We start from the raw sequence: 16,332 nt of genomic DNA on the forward strand, positions 1-16,332 counted from the left end.
AGATTTTTGAGAGACATTTCTTGGAGAAAGAGATTGGCATCTAAATAAAGAGCTGGGTGAGAAAATGGGAGAGGAGAAGCTAGGGACAGTCTGGAAGGCAGAGGACCTGTGTTAGACAAATGAGAACTCCTTTGTCTTCATTCATGACAGTCTTCTTTCCTTAGTTATTTTGAAGTATTGGGATGATTTTTGTTCCACAGTCATCTACGTAAAAGATGTGATAAGACAGGGTCACAGTTGTGAGCTATGGACAACGAACAGCATGTTTTACAGGTGGGATCTTTGCATCACTAATGCTGAGAAGGATATCATCTTTCCCATTCTGACCCCTGTCCCACCGCAGTGCTGCACTTCCTGGAATCTAGGAACTTCTGGGACTTTAAATCCTCAGGCTCTTGGTGCCAACTGAATGGCTTCATTGTGCCAAGCTTTTCAGGGAAGCCTGTAGCATCTCTTTCTATCTTTTGGTATGGTAGCCACTGGTTTCCTTATGGAGGCTGGGAGTCAGCGAATCACAGGCTGCAGAGTGAATTTGGACAATAGCTGTTCTTGCTAATATCATCCTAGTGCATTACAACCACGTCCACTGATTTCAATCTTCTCTCGAGCTATTCTCGCCCCGTAAATTGTGAGAATTAAGCATTTGGGAAGATATCTTATGCCAGAAAACTAAAACTGTATGCCGCTGGTCCCCACACATGGCGCTGTTCTGCCTCCAACCCTGGCAGGATCCACACCACCAACCTCGAATCATGTGTCTGTTCTGATCTTGTTTGTGCTCTTCTCAGTCATTGATTTTTCCTCTTCTATCCACAACCGGGCATCCATTTGTCATCCTGCCATCCGGCCTTTTCGTTCTTCTCCCCTTTCCCAGTAGTTACCCCAGGTGACGCGAGTCAATATTTGGGGCTGGCTCTCTTCCTTAGATCATGTCACAGTGCGTTTCTGTCAGTCTTTGTTTTTTATCACTTTTCACTTGAAGTCTGATCACTACTCACACTTGAAAGGTTTTCATTTCTTGGTTCGGAGTGGCCAAGAAGAGAAAAACACAAGCTTTGCCTTCAGTGAAAGAACTGGAGCTGAGCCTCATCGCTTAGGAAGGAGGTTCCAGCTCAGTGCCCGAGAACACCGGGCTCTTCACCTGCCCCAGGACTGTGGGAAAACAGAGCACCTGGGGGCTAATATGGGTGTTTCTTGTTTTCTGTGTACCCAAGAGCAGTCATGATGGATTTCCTTCACTTGCAAATGTCTGTGAGAAAGTAAACTTAACTTTTGAATTCATTGTGGGAAAATGGGCATTTGTGAGTTGTTGTGGTTGTGGTTGTAGTTGTTATGAAAACCTGCTCTAGTAACACAAAGACAGTCTTCTTGTTGAATTTGGCATAAATAAGAACTCAGAAAGCTTAAATTTTGTGAATTACACTATTTCTATAGAAAAAATCAATAATATTGAGTGTAAGCCATTTAGAATGTATTGTTGAAACTGGGAATGCTGCATTGTGATGGAGATAGTAGAGATCAATAATAAATTTAGAAATTACAGGTGTTTTCCCAGATGACTGAGCGAGGGCTAGGCTTTTGTTACTATCCTGTCCGTGGAAGATGTGTCACATAGAACATGTGACACAAGCTTTGCCTGGTTGAAGATAACATGTTCCTGCCTGCCTCACACAAACCACGAAACCACTGCTAGGAAACATCCCACGAGTTTACAGAAGGCGGTGGAATAGGGAAGATTGCTCAGGTGCGTTCCCTTCCCTGGAAAGGAGCCAGAGAAGCCAGCGTTCAGTACATACAAGGTGAGGGAAGCCAGGCTCCCTTATCTTGTATTACTACCCAAAGAGGAGCAAGAGCGGGAACTCTTAGGCCTTCCTTATATAAGCCATGTGTTTGCATGTGCGTGTGTGAGTGTGTGTGTGTGTGCGCGCGCACGCACATGTGCAACATATAAATATATAAACTTAAACATTTACTGGTAATAGAGATTTATGTCAGAACAGTTCTTTGCTATACAGAGAATTTTACCATTTATTAAACACGAAAGCTTCATTTGCACACTGAAATGCTGCGCTTGTTTATTTTCACATAAAGAATTAAATCTTGGCCGAATACTGGATACTTAGATGAAAATATCTTCAGTATTTTTCACAGTTGGTTGATATTTTGAATTTATAATCATCAGGGCTGAGAACACCACTTAGCGTAAATATATGGTACAAAATGGCAGAAGTGTGTTTAGGGCCAGTTCAGAAACTGGAAATTCCATCCTAATCGCAAGGCAAAAAATAATGAAATGTTTTAGAATTGGTTTATTGGTAGCAGCTTACATATCAGCATTGGACATTTCAGGTGGTGCTTGTTGGCACTGTGTGGTGTGACTGCATGAACACTGTGAAGTGCATATGGTGTATACTTAGAACCAAGACTTCCATGAAGTTCCCCGTGCATCAAGAGCAAGTGTGGCACCACACATTTCATTTTGAATTAAGATGTGATGTCCAAGCGATGCTAACACAGGGCCTATAGTCCTTGCTGAGTGGAAACTGTAGGCTTCATGGGGAAGAGAAACCCTTGCTTATTTTTTGTTTATTCTTTCATGGTCTGGGAAAAAGGAGAAAGTTGAAAGGCTATATGGATTTTCCCTTTGGGAAAGTTCCCTAACAGGGGTTTTAGACATATCTGACCCCGTTTGTTGGGATTGCTTGCAATGTCATTACATGGATGAGCAAGCTGCTGCTTCCTTTTAAATACATAGGTATCTAGGGGTGACGACAGCCCTGTCTCCATTCTGATCAGCCTCCTGATACACATGCTGCAGATTCTTCTGCTGCATTGGTTGGCTGCCAAGATGGGGTTACTTCTGTTGAGAGTGTCAGCAAGCTCTGTTTGCCGATAGCCAGCCAGGCGCCTGTGCTCTGCACCTGCCATGTTGCTCTGGCTCGAGACATCCTCCAGATGTTCACTGAATGAATCAGTGACTTTAGGGATCAGTATACATGAAATAGTTGAACAGTCTTGCTGGCGCATTTTCTGTGCCTGCCCTCTTTTGATTTTCTTCCTTACTTAACATAAGGTAACGAAAGAGATTCAGGTCATTCATAAGAAAAGCAGCCTATTTAAGGCACACTCCATCTTACTCAGAGAGTAAGATTTGCATTGCTTTGGAAAGGACTGAACATTTAACATGAGTGTTTTATGCAGTGGTACCCACTCCCCTGCCCCGCCCTAGAGCATAGCTCTTTAGAAATAAGAACTCTCTGGTATCCTGAAAACTGAATTCCTAATTTTCCTTCACAAAATAATATCACTGTTGTCATGTTTTCATGATGAAGCTAACATTTGGTAGAGAACTCGGTATAACGAGGCCTGGGAAACAGGAGGTCAGAACTGTGCTGCTGCAGAGAAACCTTGGACAGATGAGCTGTGCATTATGTCTGTCAGCTGCAAGGCTGGGTCTGAATGAGCAATGTAGGTTTTCCACCTTGCAGAGGATGTGACTATGGGGTGACCTTTCTGCTTGCAGTCAGCTGGGCTGTGAGGTGAGGGGGTGTTTTATTCACAGCTGAGTGCACTCTGGCCATGACTTGAAGTTCCCTGAACTGATTTATAGAAGTTGTAGGTACTTGTTCAGAAGATTTACGTGTGTGTGTGTGAGTGTGTGTGAGTGTGTGTGTGTGTGTTCAGTGTTGAGAGTTTGTATTAGGAAAATTTACATGAAACTCTTGATGTCTTCATTTTAATTGAGTTCTTAAAGGCACTAAGCGCAAGTTTCCAGCTTGCTTCTTCAAGCAGCATTTAAATACAGTGCATATATATAGCACGCTCACATTATTCTGTTATGGCCAAGTCTGTAGGAGAACTTCTTTCCTGGTAAAAATTCTCTTGCTGATCTCAATGGCCCAGGCTTTGGCATGCTGAGTAGCTTTTGGAAGCCAGCCAAGTGTCCTATCACCATTTAGAAGATGATTTTGTTGGTAAATGGGACTAATTATACTTTCCAAGTGGCCAGCCTAGGATGGGAGTCCGTCTCTCCTAAGCCCCGAGGCTCCCTGGGCCTTCCTCTTTCTCCCTCCTCTTCTCTCAGAAGGCCATGAGAAGGCATTATGGATGTGTATTTCTCTTCCTTTCTGCGCTGACTATTTAGAGCCACATAGCCATGAGTACAGCAGAGTCCTTATAGATTGACTGACTTACATATGATTTCTTGACTATCCTGGAGCAGGAGTCTGGGCCTGAGTTGGCTGAGTATGGAGCATGGTCACTGTCTTATCTGAGGGGCAGCTGGGGAGGGCCTTAGTTTTTTGTGTGCTCTTGGATCAAGAATCTTGAGTTCTTGTGGTCAGTCGAGGTTGCCCTCACGTGGCTCTCATTCTGTAACTCACATCATGGCAGCCTGTCTTCATAACCAGCATGGGAGAGACTCCCGTGGCAGAATGGATATTACAGTCTCCTATAGTATAACACACACATCCTGTCATAGCAGTGATACCCTGTCAGTTAAGTAAGTCATGGGGCTCACTCATACCCAAGGGAAGGGGATTGCCTACAGAATGAATCATGAAAGACAGAGATCATGGGCCCACCATGCCTGAACTTGGCCAAGGCTGCCATTTCTCTTTCCTCCTCTCTGTATATTCTGTGTAACTAGGATCCTGTTTCTTACTGCTGCACCTCCCCTCCCTCCCACCCTCCCCACACCCTCAGAGACTTTAACTGCCTTGAATGACTTTTTCTTCCTCTTCCTTCCTTCTTTACAAAGCGAACTGCAATGAAAGATAACCAGAGGTCAACCAGTAGCTACATGCTATAGGTTCCTTTCTCTGAGAGTAGCATTTTGAGTATGGGGCATGATTTTTATGCAGTTCTTTCTAAATCATAATATGTTTTGTATTAAAAAAAGACCGGCGTGGTCCCTGTGCTCTTCCTGCCAGCAGCAAGTTCTAGAACAAGATGCCATTCATGGTGCCATCATCTCGGGATTTTTTTTTTTTTTTTTTTTGTGAGTTCACGTCGACAAGTCTGTAGCATGAGCACCTTTGGTTCAGAAATGCATTCAGTCCAGTGTCAATAGTCCCTGTAGTCTATCACAGTCTCAACAATGTTTAAAAGTCCAAAGGTCAATGTCTCTTCTGAGATTCGTGCAATCTCTTGGCTGTAATCCCCTGTAAAATCAAAATAAGAAACCTTTCACATACTTCCAACATACAGTGGCACAGAATATACATTACTGTTCCAAAGGGGAGGAAAGGGAGCATAGTGAGGAATACTTGACTAGAGCAAGAAGTTTCCTTAATTTCTTTTCATAATTTGGAAACTTATCTGGGCGGGGTCTTTCTTTGAGGTGACCACTTTCTTTATTCCACGCAGTGTCAGGTTTTCCTGTAATCTGTTTATACTCCGTAGTGCTCCTTTCCTCTCCTTTTTTGTATTTTTGTACATTTTGTGTTTTCCCTTTCTCCACTTGCTCCTTTTCATTATATATCTGTATAAGTCTGATCACTAATGTCACACAACACAGTCAAGGCTAGGTTGTTTGGAAATGTCCTCTGTCAAAGCTGTTAATCCATAACTCATCAATTTAGTGTCGGGCAGATTTTTTTATTATAAGGGCAGAAAGCAGACATATTCGTCACCAAAATTTCACAAGTAAGATCTCTAGGCTACATATTGATATTCTTCTCCTCTGAAACTTCTTAAGTTGGACCCAAGCAGTTCTGATCACCCTCACCACCACTGTATTTCATGCTCTTAATAGTGTGGTCTATTAAGGCCTACTTAAAGGAGCCAATCACTTTTCTTAGTCCAAACAAAAGTGTGATCTGTCCTGTTGCAGCGGTACCCCAGTCATTAGCATGAATTTCTGTCTTAGGAATTCTATTGCTGTGAGGAGACAATATGACCATGGCAGCTCTCATAAAGGAGAACAATTAATTGCGGGCTGACTTACAGTTCAGAGGTTTACTCCATTGTCATCATGGTGGGAAGCATGACATCACGCAGGCAGACATGGTAATTGAGAGTTCTACATCTGGATCAGCAGACAGCAGGAAGAGTGACACTGGGCCTGGCTTGAACATATGAAACCCCAAAGCCTATTCCCAGTGACATGCTTCCTCCCATAAGGACATGAGCTGATAGGAGCCATTTTCATTCAAACTCCCACAGTCCTTAAGGGTCTTAAATCCCCTTCCCTGCTTCCAGTGCTTGGCAGCATGAATGGGTGGTTCATACTTGTTGATGTCACTTTTAATCGCTTGGAACAACTAACCATAGCAGTGACACATTGCTATCCTTGATCATAATTTTAACCCTTTTAGCTAATTTATTAAAATATTTCCCATAAATAGGAAATAAGGTGGGTTTGCCCCATGCATCAGTGGTGACTGTGCTCAAGGGAGACAGGTGTGCTGATGGACATTGTCCACAGACGTTCTGAAGATGGAAGCAGTCTGCATTATTGGGAGGCGTGTCAAATGGGGCAAGTTAGAGGTGTCAGTGATACCTTCTGTAGACATAGAGTTTTAATACACCTGCTTCAAGGTTGGCATGGTCTTATCCACGCTGTCCTCAGTGAGACTGTAATGTGGTGCTGAGGGAGATGGGCTGCCTGCCGTTTTGAGGGTGACCCTTGTGTCCAGCAAATGCTGGTGGAGTGCACAGCAGTTCAGTGCCTCTGATGGAAGTCAGTGCACAGCAGTTCAGCACCTCCGCTGGAAATGAGTGCCCAGCAGGTCAGTGCCTTCGATGGAAAATGAGTGCCCAGCAGTTCAGTGCCTCTGATGGAAGTGAGTCATTTTCTTCAGTTCAGAGTCCATCACCATAGAAAACTCAGTGCTGGTACAACACCAGCAGGTGTACAGCGCTTTCTCTTGGCTTATGTCAGGAAGGGCTGCCAGAGAAAATGGCAATTTCCGTTTAACACTCCATTATGATATAAATGTCTCCTAGTAACGACAGGGAAACTCCAGTACCTCAACAGTATGGCTATCTAAACAAGACCTGCAGAAGGACAACAGCAACAGACATGCCAGTATGAAGGGGAAATCTACGAGAAAATAGTGACTGCAGAGAGAGGGAGAATTTGTCTTCCCCAGGAATGGGCTCCCCTATTGGTTATCCAACCCCAGTGGTAGCCCCGTTGTATTTAATAATTTAATAATTAATAATAATTAAAGAAAAGAGGCCAAGAATTTGAGACGAAGTGGGAAGAGGGTATTTGAGAGGTTGGAAGGACAGATGGAAGAGGAGAATGACGTAATTATATTTTGATTCTTTAAAATTGCAAGCATAATGCCAATTTGAAAAATAAATACTAGGAAGTTTGTGTTTCTGTCAGAAGATTTAAACCTCTTTCCAAAGTGTCCACATAGAGAGTCTACGAATTTACTAGATTGCATCCTGTTGCTTTTTCTAACAAGGAACTTAATATTAATAGTCTACTGTGATCATTAGTAGTTACACGCTCGCTAGGTGGGGTTTTCTTTTGAGGACACCTTGTGTGGATGGTCTACACACTCAGCTCTTCTTTGAACTGTAGGCATTACTGTTCTCATCATATAGACCTTAAGTCTGCTGAGCCCTAGATGAATAAACTAGTTGGCAAAGATTGCTCTGTTGTTAACTAGCTAGACGTGCTTCACACCTACTTATTTTAAACCTATGTCAAATTGCACAGCATTTTCCATGCTTTTAAAAGCTTCCTTGCCTTATAAAGCCGTAGCTAGCCAATGAGTATGTCCTTCTCTGTGTTGGGGCTTTAGTCTTTCTCTAAAGGGAAGTCCTTCTGTGCTGGCCAGTTGTCTCTGACCCTGGATTTTGTGGCATTTCTTCCTTCTCCTCCCCTCCTGGTCCACCCTGCACCTCCTACTGGCTTGGGTCGCACGAAGCCTCTGTCTTTCCTCCAGGGGACTGTTGCAGCACTGTGTGGATGGAGCCACATCACCTGTGTTGTCGTTCTCTTTGCTCTGAGGTAGGGCTTCACTTAGGAAAGTTAGCTCGTGTTCCTGCTCTGCCAGTGTTGACTCCCTGGAGCGACATGTTCTTCACATAAACTCACCAATAGTTGCATTCTCCGGAGGCACAAGTGACCCTACGTGACAAAGAAGAACACAAAAGTCCTATTCCTAGTCTGTGGGCCCTCCCTGTTACGAGGTTAAAAACAGCGGTGAAATACTGTTCTGAATGGGTCCTCTTTATGAAACACAAACACTTTGCTGGGCGTATTCCATTATTGGATGAACGCGTGTGGATCTCCAGTATTTGATGAGCTCAACATATGGGCAATAACGAAGTTGTAATCATAAATGTCGGATGTCCCTGTTGCTGAGACAACATCTCTGTTGGGTCAAAGGATGTGGACCATGCCCTTTAGCTTACTTCACTGTCATTAAACATAGACAATAGGGGGTATTTGATACTCATTTAGAAATGGAGACTTGGGGAGAGGAATTACTTTCCCAGGAGCCTGTGGCTAGTAAGCGGTAGAATTTTGGACCATTGGGGGTTTTGCTGTTTTTGTTGTTATCTCTGTGGTATGTTTGCTAAGTGTTATTAGTAAAAGCCATTCAACTAATGAGATTCCTTCTCCTGGTAACAGGTGATGGAAATGTGCCGGAACACTGGGAGAAGCTAGTATCTCATAGGAAACCAAGATGACAAGAATCTTTTTACAATAATCTGTAAGTAAATTTTTGTTAGCTCTTTGGAATTCTTTTAATGACTAGGTGAATCATTTTTAAGAAGTCATAGCAAAAGGGCAGTAGAGTCAAGTGACGTAAATATATAAAAACTGAAAATGTTTCAAAAGGCATCAAACAGAGAGGCGACTCCACCGTTAAGAGCACTGGCTTCTCTTCCAGTGGTCTCAGGTTTAATTCCCAGCATCCACATGACCGCTCATCACTAGCTGGAACTCCAGGTCCAGGAGATTTGAGCACTTTCTTCTGGCCTCTGAGTCACTGCACACACATAGTGCACAGCCATTCATGCAGACACAACGTGCACACACATAAAATTAAAATAAGGATTAAGAAAAACTTAAAGTATTCTAGAAGCTTCAGAACACGATGCTAACCCTGTGAAGGCTTGACATTGTATGAGCCGTTCTGTGGAGGACACATGTTCTTAGTTGATGGACGGCAGGTGGATTCTTTGTACTAAGGCAGCAGTTAAACTAGGAATGGCGTCTGAAAAATACTGATGCTCTTGCTTTTAGGGACGTCTATGTCCACTTCTTTAGGTAACTCTTGTGGGTATTAGACGTAATTACGAAGAAAATTGCTGAATGAGTAAAATTTGATCCGTTGCCCACAAATTTTCCTTCTCTGTCTGTGACCCTGTCCCTGGAGAGATGGGAAACAAGCATCTACTCACCCTTCATGGGAAACCGACTGCAGATGTTACAGACCCAAGTCCCTCCTGGTGCACCAATGCATGCACTGGAGTTCTGTGCAGGAGACTATGGTTGAACAGTTACTTATGGGAGCAGGGATGAATCAAAGGCAGCCACATCACTGAAATCCCACTCCAGCATGGTTGGTAATTCACAAAAACTGGAGCCCTGGAGCTCTCTGCATGACTTGTAGGCAGTATCTTGTCCAGGCTGCTCCATTAGTCCCGGTCTCCTCAGCAGCCCTGGCTCTCATATAACCTAGTGCATCTGGTCAGTTTCCAGAACTCCTAGGGACTTCTGAGTTGTTTATTTCCCGAGTCTTAATGAGCTTCCCTCCAGAACCCCCACTCTTAAGAGCCCCCTTTCCAACTTTCTGGCTCTCAGCGAACCTTGTAAAGAATTATCTCATACTACTCTGTCTCTGAACAATTGTTGGTATCTGACCGTTGCATCTAGCTGATGTCCAGTTCACTGGGATAATAACACTGCTGGTGCTATCATTGCATGCGGTAGTGAGAAACTCAGATACCTTGAGTCAGGCATTTCTAGACCCCACTTGCTCCTGTGCCATTTAGTACCTACTCCAGCTGAATAATCTGTGTATTGGATTTGGTAATCCCTATTGTGACATGAAAGACTATCCATAGGACTTTCTGTATAGACCCTTTCTGTAGGGGCATAACAGAGGTGGTTGTTTTCTGTTCGTATTCTTTGTATTGCGATTTACAATTGATAAGACTATTCTGACTTAAAAGATAGCCCAGCTCAAACACGGCATCCCTGGGAAAGGATGCTGATAAACATCTTCTGGGAAAGGATGCTGATAAACGCCTTAGGTGGCAAAGTCCAGTGTCAGCGCTGTGGTTCTGCCAGGAGGGCTTCCAATGCCAGCAGGTTTCTGGGACTGTAAGCACTCCTACTCTGCTGGATTTCAGCCTACCCCACAGAAGTCACCAAAGGCAGGTTTGAAAGCTATGCACACTCCATTATATGGTTTTTCTATGAGTTAGACGCGGTAATTGTAACAAGCATCAGGAGCCTAGCTAATGGCAAAATAATCAGGAAATAATTAATTTTGAGTGTTTATTATCTTTATTTTGGTTATAATGATAAAAGTTTTAAGTTTCTATAATTTGTTTAAAATTCATTTTATTTTTACTTATGTGTATGGATGCCTGTCTGTGTGTGTGCCCAGGGAGAGGGCATTGGATCCCCTGGAGCTGGAATCCAGGCAGGTGTGAGCTGCCTGATGTGGGTACTGGGAACAAACTCGGGTTCTCTGCAAGAGCAGTAAGTGTTCTTAGCAGCTGAGCCACCTCTGCAGCCCAAGCTCCTCTAGTTTAATTCTTACTGTGGCCAGCTTGCCAGTGGCCCTGAGAAATTAGTCTGCTGCAGCGGCGTGGTGCAAGTCGGCTCCAATGCACCGGGTGGTAGGCTCCTGTGGTAAAGGCACATCAGAGCCCAAGTCTGCAGAGCCCAGTTCTTGGCTGTGATAGGAACACGTCGCTTTGATTGATGGCATCAAGGTTTGGTTAAATACATATTCTTGTGGCCATATGGCTTTGGGAATGGAAGGTAAATGCCCAGATTAATGTTTTACTTAAGTCTCTGTTCTCAGGGGTTCCACTGACATTATTCAACTGGGAGCTCAGCTTTGTGGATGACCCCTGGCTTGTGTCTTCTGGCTGCTTGGTGGCAAGGCTTGGAGACAGATCCCACCTGCTCACTACCTTTCTACTTCCTTCTGTCCCCTTGCCATCATCTCTACATCTGAACTCCCCGTTTGGCTCAGGCAATCAGAGTACCTCTGTGTACTGCATGTGCTTTTACTTTTGATTCAGAAATTAGGTTTTAGTGGAAAGTAATTGCTTGCCGAGAGACAGCACCTGAGTGGCTTAACGTTCACCTTGGCTTGATTACGAAACCACAGAGAGTAAAGCAGAGAGAAGAGCAGGCTTGGATCATCCGGACCACATGGCTCAGTTCCTTCTAGAAGCACTTTTTTTTTTTCAGTTTCTTTCATTTGCCCTTTAGATGGGAGTAACTGAAGCCTGGAATTGCCAAGTAATGGCAGAGATCATGGTGGTTGTTTTTATTTTAAATCTCCGCCACCTGTCTCTTAAAACACTTGTTATTAAGCCACGAAAAGAAAGAGAGAGAGAGAGAGAAGACCTGGGGTATTTCAAAGCGTTCATTTGTGTCAGTTTCATGAATCAGATTTATATAATCTTAAAACATTCACTTCTCTTATTTCCTCTAAAAACGCATTTATAGTTCACAGTGAATCTGGGGATTATTGAATTAGTACAAAATTCATTCTTGTCTTATCCATACGGAAGCTTATGGTTAAAACCAGAGAGACATCCTTGGATTATGAATTATCACTCTAGGGCTTCCTCAGGATTGAGGGTCTTTGTAACAGAAAGTAATCATGGGAGTAACAATTAAAGAAGTGTTTCACAGATAAAATGTTTGATTTCTTTTATTACCCCGTTAGGATGGACCTTCTATGGTTTCTGAGTAGCCCAAGCATCAATATAATTCAGGTCAGATCTGCAAGGTGTGTGTAGTCAGCAGCTGTAGTCCCGAGCTGGGAGGCAGCTTTGTGGTGTGCTCAGGTCAGCACTCAGTTTTCTGGGTACCCACTCTCATGGGTTTGGGGGGTGAATTCCAGTACAGATAAAACATGCTAATTCTGCTTCAAGGGTTAGTAATGAAGCCTTAATAAATAAAATAAATATCTCAATTGAAAGTAGTAGAATATATGAAAGATACATAGAAGAGCACGAAGGAGGGTGAGGAATTACCCAGGTGTCAGGGGGAGGGGACTAGATTTACGCGGCTTTCAGAGGCATAGGACATTCGAATTAGACATTTGCTAATTAGTGTCTCAATCTAAACTATGTGAGTTAGCATTACAGAGGGAAAAAAATTGTAAAGTTGTGAACACTTTAAATTAAAAGCTCATCAGCTTTGAAATACTAGTTCAGGCACCGCTGGGAGGGACCACATGCTGGTGATAGTGAGGCTATAGTGAGATGGTATCTGGAAATTAATATGTCAGCATGAAGTCTCGCGGAAATGGGAGGGCTGCTTTTTAAAATGAGTTGCCCTAGTTTCCTTCTTCAGGCAGTGCCCTCTCAGTTAGGAGTTGTGCTATTGAAGACACCAACCTTCTTTAGCTATTTCCAGCCCAAATGAGGCATTTAGATAAGAGATGAGGACTCATCAAGAAGAACCGTCTTTTTCTCTTTAAGCACGTGCCTAACGTTGTCCGTGTCGAGGTATAGAGTATTCCGAACCATGGGTCCAGCTTCTGGGATCCCATGCTGCCCATCCATAAAGAAACAGCCAGCGTCCTGCACTCCAGGGTGATTCCAGTCCAATACTTTGTGAACTGTGTTGAGTCTGCTGCACTTTTCTACATGTTGGCTCCAATTTCAGATGCCATTGCTTTCTGTTCGCTCAGTTAATGTCCTCTTCCTCAGCATGTATTACAATGTCATTCAGCGCACACTGGGTGTTAAGCTGCTCCTTCTCAAATGTACAGTTTTTCACTTAAACAATTTGTACTGACTTGTTCACTCCCTTGTGTACATGCCCTTTCTTTGCCATATAATTCCTTTAATTTCACAGATGACATGTTAATTTATGTCTCCTGTCATGTAAGTGGATTAACATACAGTTGAACAAAATTAAGCCCTTCATTAGTGGGTTGTTTTCTTTGATTTCTGTTTTCCCCTCTGGTTGTTGGCTCACTTTTCCATGATGGATGATAAGTGAATTAGAGTTCATTATTGTTCATTGAGATGCCCCTTTCCTTTGTCTTTTTATGTCATGAGAGAACCAGTTGGTCTTGGCTTAATCATACCTTCCTTTGGTAATTTGGAGTTGACCTCTCCAGGCACACATCTCATGACCTGACGTTGTATCAAGGAGATTTGATGCACTTTTAAATTACCAGTGTCTAGTCCTGGCTAAGTTCATGGAGTAAAGCCAGGTACTACAATAGCCTGTCTCCCTAGTGGTCTCTGTGTTTGGCAGGGTACCACGTAGGATCCGGTTTCTCCAGGACTGAATTCAACAGTTGTCTTAGTTAGGATGTCTGTTGCTGCAAGGACGCACCGTGACCAAAAGCAAGTTAGGGAGGCTTATACTGCTGGATCATAGTTCATCTTTGGAGAAAGCCAGGACAGGAAGTCAAGCAAGGCAGGAACCTGGAGGCAGGAGCTAATGCAGAGGCCATGAAGGGACACTGATGGCTGGCTTGCTTCCTCTGGCTTGCTCAGCCTGCTTTCTTATAGAACCTAGACTACCAGCCCAGAGAGGGCATCGCCCACCATGGACTGGGCCCTCCCTCATCAATCACTAATCTTATGGAGGCATTTTCTCAATTGAGACTCCCTCCAGTCCGATAACTCTAGCTTGTGTAAATGACATAAACTAGCCAGCACAGCAATTTTATGTTCCATTATATCCTATTGCCTCTGTGCTATGTTTTCAGAAGGCAAAGAGTACTTACTTCTCTGTTTGCACATTTTGGCGATTTTGAAGATTTTATTTTTATTTCTAATTATATATAAATGTGTGTGTGCCTGTGTATGGGTTTGTGCATGTGAGTGCATACTTGAGGAAGCCAGAAACGGAGCCAGAGTTCAAGGTGTTATGAGCCACCTGATGTGGGCGCTGGGGCTGGAACTCAGGTCCTCTGCAAGAGCAGTAAGTGCTTGTAACAGCGAAGCCATTTCTCCAGCGCCCTTATTTTAGTTTATTTGAGACCATGTTTTACTATGTAGCCTAAACTGTCTTTCAGTGTGTCCATCTCCCCAGTACTGAGAATGCAGGCATGGGCACCACACCCTATTTTATTATAAAAGACACTTCTTAGACCAAAGTCTTCTAAATCTTTAACACAACTCTGAAACCATTTCAGCCTCAGACAGGAAGAGGAACACAAGAGCTATCGGGTTTCTTTTCGAATGGCTGGTTTCTTAGGTGTGGTGACTGTGTGGGTGTTGATTTTATTATTATGTTCCATAACAGGTATCATAAATACATCCTTTTGAATGTATTCAGTGCTAGATTACCATGAAAAACATTTAAGTGTGAGACAGTTTATATTACTGATTGTTGCCACTATGTTTGTGATGGCATACCTGATAGTCTTCTCTAAACCAGCAACATTTAAAAGATTTAAAATTTTCTATTAAAATACTTTAGGCTAATGGTTTAATATAGGTGGTGTTTTCTTTTTTATGAGGGTATTGTTTGTAAGTCCTCGATTTTTCAGATGTTACCAATGGACTTTCAGTATTATAGATAGAGCAAATCTAAGCTAACGTGCAGAGGATGGACGCCACTGCCATGACCAAGGATGCCGTAAATGAATTAAATTGTAGATAGAATTTCAGATGTGTTTGCCGTGTTTTGAATGAAGTCTGAGTGCAGTATTAGAAATATTATTGATGTCGAATTTCAGATCAATCCTGAGTTAAATGGGCTATTTAGGATGGGCCAGAGATGCCAGTATCTGCACTCTAGACACCATGTCTCCAGTGACAGGAACTCAGCGGCTAGGCAAAAGTTCAGTGGCTTTAACCTTTAGTGAACATTTAGAATGCAGTTTATAACCAGGTGGAGAAATGCCTGGATCAGCCTCCACATTAGGCATAGAGTGAATTTCATGCTAGGTGCTGATTTAATTCCTCAGTCCCACTTCTACGAAGTAGACCCATTTTCTTTCTTATTTTCTGTCTCTGTATAGCAGCCCCAGCTGTCTTGGAATTCACTCTTGTAGACCAGGCTGGGCTCGAACTCACAGATATCTGCCTGTCTTTGCCTCCTGAGTGCCTGAATTAAAGGTGTGTGCCACCACCGCTCAGCTTGGTAGATCCATTGTCTTCTGATGGAATTTACTTCTCCCACCAGTCTAACTAGACGATTCTCTTGTAGACCAGGGCATTATAGATAAATGGCCCTGGCTAGAAGGTGGAAGTCTTTGCTGAGAATTTTCAAACTTACAGCTCTAAATGTGGAAGAGTCCCTCACAGTGGCAGTGCTGGGAGGTGAGTAGAAGGTAGGATCCAGGGGGTTTCTTGTCCCTGAAGAGTTCCCGGGGAGTGGATCCTAAGGCCCAGAGATCAGGCATTCCTGCTGCCTGGCGTCTTCATTCGGCTCACCCCATCTTGCTTCTTGGCCTAGGATGCTTCAGGTACCATCTCTGTTACACACAGGCTAAAGAATGCTGACTGCCTCTCTTGATTATTTATATTTGGAACGTTTCAGTGTCCTTTGTCACAAATAGCGGCTGTGAAGCATTTAATTGGATAATAGGGCAGCTGGCTTCTGACATAGCTTTTTGGGAAGAGTGGTAATGTTTACTGTCATAAACACAGATATGTATTGACACTAATTAAACTAGTGACTGTAGATATGTGGGTATATATGTGGCAATGACTCTAGGTGCTTGCTCTGATACAAATGTCACATGTCTTTTGATTAGATCATCCAAACAATTGTACCCCTATCATGGGGCGTGTGTGTGGGGGGGGGGTGGATTTTTCTGTCCCTCCTGCCAACTCCCAAATCATGACATGGAGACTTCTTTTATTAATTAGGAAAGCTTGGCTGATAGCTTAGGCATGTTTCTAATTAGTGCTTCTAATTTAAATTAACCCATTCTCTTCACCTATGGGTTGCCACACGATGTGTGGCATTTACTTGTCCTCCTGTATGTCTTGCTCACTTTCCGTCTGGCATGTGACTCCTCATGGCTCGGCTCCAGCCTTCTTAGTGTCCTCTGTGCCTGGAAGTCCTGCCTAGCTATTGGCCGTTCAGCTTGTTATTAAACCAATCAGAGTGACACATTGTCACAGTGGACAAAAAGATTAGTCTGTAACATGTGTGTGAGAGTGTGAGTGTGTGTGTGTGTGTGTGTGAGA

General features: G+C 43.3%; 1 protein-coding gene across 4 annotated transcripts in view; it reads left to right on the top strand.

Annotated features, from left to right (window-relative positions):
* Sgms1 (sphingomyelin synthase 1) overlaps nucleotides 1–16,332 on the top strand; it is a 258,840-nt gene that overhangs the window by 152,669 nt on the left and 89,839 nt on the right. For all 4 annotated transcript variants that reach the window (XM_057778401.1, XM_057778402.1, XM_057778399.1 and 1 more), the window contains one exon: nucleotides 8,597–8,678. The gene's annotated coding sequence lies outside the window, so the exon portion shown is untranslated. The remainder of the gene's footprint in view (nucleotides 1–8,596; nucleotides 8,679–16,332) is intronic.

This window comes from Chionomys nivalis, chromosome 8 (genome assembly GCF_950005125.1).
Source record: "Chionomys nivalis chromosome 8, mChiNiv1.1, whole genome shotgun sequence".
Lineage (NCBI taxonomy): Eukaryota > Metazoa > Chordata > Mammalia > Rodentia > Cricetidae > Chionomys > Chionomys nivalis.